Raw genomic sequence first — 6000 nt, forward strand, 5'->3', positions numbered from 1 at the left:
AGAATAATCTGTACGTACTGGAATAAAATGAGCTGATTTAGTTAGTCTGTCAACTATTGCCCAGATGGCATTTTTCTTCCCTGGAGTTAACGGCAACCCTGATATAAAATCCATAGTAATCCTATCCCATTTCCATTCAGGAACCATAATAGGCTGAAGTAATCCTGAAGGTACCTGGTGTTCAGCTTTCACTTGTTGACAAACTAAGCACTTTGATACAAACTCAGAAATATCTGTTTTCATTCCACTCCACCAGTATATTTTCTTTAAGTCATTATACATCTTCGTACTGCCCGAATGAACCGCCAAACAACCATTATGTGCTTCATGCAAAATATTTTGAATCAACTCATCATTTTTCGGTACACAAATCCGATTTTTAAACATCAAACAACCATCAGAACCGATTCTGAAATCTGATCCCATATCAGCTTCACACTGTTTTCTCTTGGCTAGCAAATCTTGATCATTTTTCTGAGCTTTAAAAATCTCTTATAAAAACATCGGTCTTGCTCTTAACTCTGCTAGAATCGAACCGTCATCTAACATTTTCAACTGAGTGTTCATAACTCTCAAAGCAAACAATAACTTTCTGCTTAAAGCATCGGCAACCACATTCGGTTTTCCCGGATGATAATCAATAACAAGCTCGTAATCTTTCAATAACTCTAACCATCTTTGCTGTCTCAAATTCAAGTCTTTTTGTGACATCAAGTATTTAAGACTTTTGTGATCGGTATATACTCAGCACTTTTCACCATACAAATAATGTCGCCAAATCTTCAAAGCAAACACCACTGTAGCCAATTCCAAATCGTGAGTAGGATAATTCCTCTCATGAGGTTTTAACTGCCTCGAAGCATAAGCCACCACTTTTCCTTCTTGCATGAGTACACACCCCAAACCATTTAGAAAAGCATCACTATACACCACAAATTCTTTACCTGATTCGGGTTGTATCAACACTGGTGCTTCAGTTAATAACTTTTTCAATTCTTCGAAACTCTATTGACATTCTTCCGTCCATTCAAATTTAACATCCTTTCAGAGTAGTCTAGTCATAGGAGCAGCAATAATAGAAAATCCATTTACAAACCGCCGACAATACCCAGCTAGCCCCAAGAAACTCCTAACTTCAATTACATTTTTCGATGGTTTCCAATCAACAATGGCTGAAATTTTACTAGGATCAACCCGTATACCATCACCTGAAACAATATGACCCAAAAATCCAACTTCCCGGAGCCAAAATTCACTTTTACTAAACTTAGCATACAGCTGCTTATCTCTCAAAGTTTGCAAAACTATCCTCAAATGCTCAGCATGCTCTGTCTCATCTTTTGAATAAATTAAAATATCATCTATAAACACCACAACAAATTTGTCCAGGTATGGCCGAAATATGCGATTCATTAAGTCCATAAACACAGCAGGAGCATTTGTCAACCCGAATGGCATAACTAAAAATTCATAATGACCGTACCTTGTTCTAAAAGCAGTTTTAGGCACATCTGACTCTTTCACTCGCAGCTGATAATACCCAAATCTCAAGTCAATCTTTGAAAACCATGTCGCTCCTTTTAGCTGATCAAACAAATCATCAATTCTCGGCAATGGATACTTGTTTTTGATTGTCACCTTGTTTAACTGCTGATAATCAACACATAATCTCATAGAACCATCCTTCTTTTTCACAAATAACACGGGAGCATCCCAAGGTGAAAAACTTGGTCTCACAAAGCCTTTATCAGTCAACTTTTGCAACTGCGACTTTAATTCTTTCAACTCTGTTGGTGCCATTCTATAAGGAGCAATCGAGATCGGAGCTGTTCTTAGTATCAAATCTATACCAAATTCTACTTCCCTGACTGGAGGCAAACCCGGCAATTCTTCTGGAAATATATCCGCAAATTCACACACAACCGGCACTGATTCAACTTTCTTTTCAACTTCTTTTGTATTAATTACATACGCCAAATAAGCTTCATAACCCTTTCTCAAATATCTCTGAGCCGACATCGAAGAAATCATATTAAATATTGCCTCTGATTTGTCTGGTTCAACCTGCAAGATTTCACCACTTTCACATTTTAATTCTATAACCTTTTCTTTGCAATTTACTATAGCATCATGCAATGTCAACCAATCCATACCCAAAATAACATCAAATTCATCAAACGGAAACAACATCAAGTCGACCGGAAAGTAATGACCTCGAATCAGTAAAGGGCATTTCTTGCATACTTTATCAACTATCACACATTTGCCTAGTGGATTCGACACTCTAATCATAAATTCTATGTTCTCAACAGGTATATTCATACGAGACACCAATTTCATGCATACATATGAATGAGTAGAATCGGGATCAATCAAAGCAATAACATTGTATCATAAAGAGAAAATGTACCGGTAATCACATCGGGTGAGGAAACATCTTCACGCGCTTTAATAGCATAAGTTCTAGCCGGAGCTTTTTCTTCAGATCTAACTGCTGCATCTCTGGCTACATTCTTACTGCTTGTTTCACTTCCAGCTTTTCTCGGATACCTTCCCCTCGAGTCTGCACCACTAGCTTTTACATTCTGAAAATTTTCTTTCTCAGCTCTCTCTGGGCAGTCTCTAATAAAATGATCCGGAGAACCACATCGAAAACATTCATTTGCTCTGCACAGACCAAAATGATTTCTACCACACCGCTGGCACTCGGGTTTAACAAATCTCGTATTTCCCACACTAGCTGCAGAAGTAGTCTGAGATTTAGGGCCCACATTTCGCTTCTTAAAATTTCCATATGATTGCACAGCTGAAACTTGGGAACGAGGATTCATATTTCTTGTCTTTCCGGTTTGCTGTGAGGGTGCATTACTCATTGGTCTTTTCTTCCAATTTCGTGTTTCAGATTCTACCTTTTTCTTTTCCTTCAGTAATTCTTTAGCCTTGCAAGCTCGATCGACAAGTACCACCATTTCTTTTAGTTCAAGGATCCCAACAAATACCTTAATGTCTTCGTTAAGCCCGTCTTCAAATCATCGGCACATCTTGGCTTCTGTAGGAACATATTCCCTGGCATACTTACTCAATCAAACAAACTCTCTTTCATATTCTGAGACTGTCATATTACCTTGCTTCAGCTCAAGAAACTCTTTACATTTCTAATCAATAAATCTTTCACTAATATATTTCTTCCGAAACTCTTCTTAAAAGAATTCCCAGGTTACCCTCTCTTTCGGTACCACCGAAATCAAAGTCTTCCACCAATTATAGGCTGAATCTCTCAACAAAGATGTAGCACATTTCAAACATTCTTCAGGTGTACAAGATAATTCATCAAATACCTGGATAGAATTTTCAAGCCAGAACTCTGCTTTCTCTGCATCATCATCAATATTTACTCTAAATTCTTCAGCCCCTTGTTTACGAATTCTGTCAATGGGGTTCTGTGAAATTTTATCATATCCACTCCCTGAGGCATCGGAGGCATAGGTTGAGGAATTGGGGGAGGTGGGGGAGGTCGTACATTTGGGTTCGTACGAACGAACTGAGTGTACCATGCACTCATCATTTGGAGAAAGGCTTCCCGATCCCTTTCTCCTCCTCCCTGACCAACAGTAGGGGGTGGGTTTTCAGTCGGCGCTGCCCCTTCAGCCGAAGCTGGCGCATTACTCTCTACTTCATCTGCCACAGCTGGATCGGGATCTATTTACTATATAAAAATCATTTAAAAAGGTCAGAAGTCGTCACACTATCACAATTCATACATATGGCATGTATAGCAAAATCTGTACATACAACACGTAGTCCGAGAACCGACTAAACCTGCTTTGATACCACCAAATGTAACGTCCCCTCTCCCGAAACCTTCGCCGGAGTCGAGCTTGAGGGGTTACCGAACATAATTTATCAAATTAAGAACTTCAAATCATTTGTTTACATTCACAGCTTTCTAGCTACCTGCATCACAGTTACAAGAAAAATCATATCTCGAGTTACGAAACTCGAAATCAAGATCCGTAAATTTTCCCTAAATATAGACTCATATATATATTTACTAATTTTTTCTAGAATTTTTGGTTGGTCCAATTAGTACAGTTTATTAGTTAAAGTCTCCCCTGTTTCAGGGTTCGACTGCTCTGACATCTGTGTATTACGAATCAACTATCTCTCTATACAGAATTTCAATGACTACGAGGTTTGTTTCTCTTAAAACTAGACTCAATAAGGAATCTGTACATATAAAGAATAATGTCTAATTATTTTTTTACAATTTATTATGAATTTTTAAATTCAGAACAGAGGATCTAGAAATCACTCTGGCCCTGTTTCACAAGGTTTCAAATATCTCACTTGCTCATCATTTAATTCCATTTATACTATTTTTAGTGATTTTTCAAATTCATGTCATTGCTGCAGCAATATTCTGTTTTAAGGCAAATTTCATCTTTTAATGAGTTGTTATGAACTAGATAACCTATTAAACTTCCATGATATCAAACATGATCTAAATTTAACCATCACCATGACTTATCAATATCAAACATTTTCTCAACCAATCATGGCCATATCATAAAATTATTTACAAAAAATAAGTATATTGCTATACATGCCATACTTAAGTTTTACAAGCCATTTACCCAGATGAAAGTCCTTTGGATAGTGTGATCGAACCTTCGACCCGTCCCGATTCCCGAGCTGGCTTGTTCAAAACTACAGTAAATAAAGAGGAGGGAGTAAGCATAAATGCTTAGTAAGTTCATATGTAAATAACAAGTAACATAACAATACAAATATACCAAACAACTTTAGCATGGTATCACCAAAACATATATCACATTTCTAAACATCATTCATCATCTTACCACCTTATCGTTGTTGTATCTATTTTCAACCCGAGGGTTAAGAACATACCTGTCCAAAGTGTCCATTTCACAACACTTACCAAAACGTCGCTTGCATCTTAAGTGTTCTTCCATTTCACTAGAAATTTCACCCGTTGAACACATCGGAATACAACTCGGATACACGGATAATTTGCACATAAGTGCCTCATATGTAATCAAGAAATCATGTAACCCGCCCCTAAGTGAACTCGGACTCAACTCAACGAGCTCGGGCGTTCGCATCCATAAGTGAACTCGGACTCAACTCAACGAGTTCGGATGCCTAGTTACATTTCACGAACTCGGACTCAACTCAACGAGTTCGGACATTCGCATCCATAAGTGAACTCAGACTCAACTCAACGAGTTCGGATGCTGAACCATCCTAGTGACTTGTCACTTGTATCCTAATCTATTCCTAAGGTTCAAATAGGATTTTCCTCGAACACATATCCTTGCCATCTTTCGTAAAATACTTTAACCAATACTCGGTAGTACTTTATATTTAACAATTAATACACATAATTTGCATTTTATTCGAAAATAACCACAAAGCATATATTTCATAATAAAAATCAGCATATCATATAATTAACATCAATAACTTAAAAATAACAATTATGCTACATTATTTACACATGAACTTACCTTGGTACCAAAATATAAAGATTTTGCAATTTAGTCCACAATCTTTTCTTTTCCTCGATCGCGACTTGAATCTCGTTTCTCTTGATCTATAATGCCAAATTAATCTTATTCAATACATACATTCATCAAAACAGCATTTAATACGAACTTTGGAAAAATTACACTTTTGCCCCTAAACTTTTGCATAATTATACTTTTACCCTTAGGCTCAGGAATTAAACTTTATTCCTTATTCTTATGTTTTATAACATGCTGATCATTTTTCCCTTCTATGGCAACATCAAATTCTTACTCTAACATATACTTGTGACTATTAGGTATTTTTGCCGATTAAGCCCTTTTACTCGTTTTCACTCAAAACCGAGTAGCACAAGTTGTCTAACATAATTTAAAACCCCATATTCTATCATAAAACATCAAAATACACAAATTTCACCTATGGGTATTTTTCCAAATATAAACCCTAGGTTGA

Source organism: Gossypium hirsutum, chromosome A06, assembly GCF_007990345.1.
Source record: "Gossypium hirsutum isolate 1008001.06 chromosome A06, Gossypium_hirsutum_v2.1, whole genome shotgun sequence".
Classification (NCBI taxonomy): Eukaryota; Viridiplantae; Streptophyta; class Magnoliopsida; order Malvales; family Malvaceae; genus Gossypium; species Gossypium hirsutum.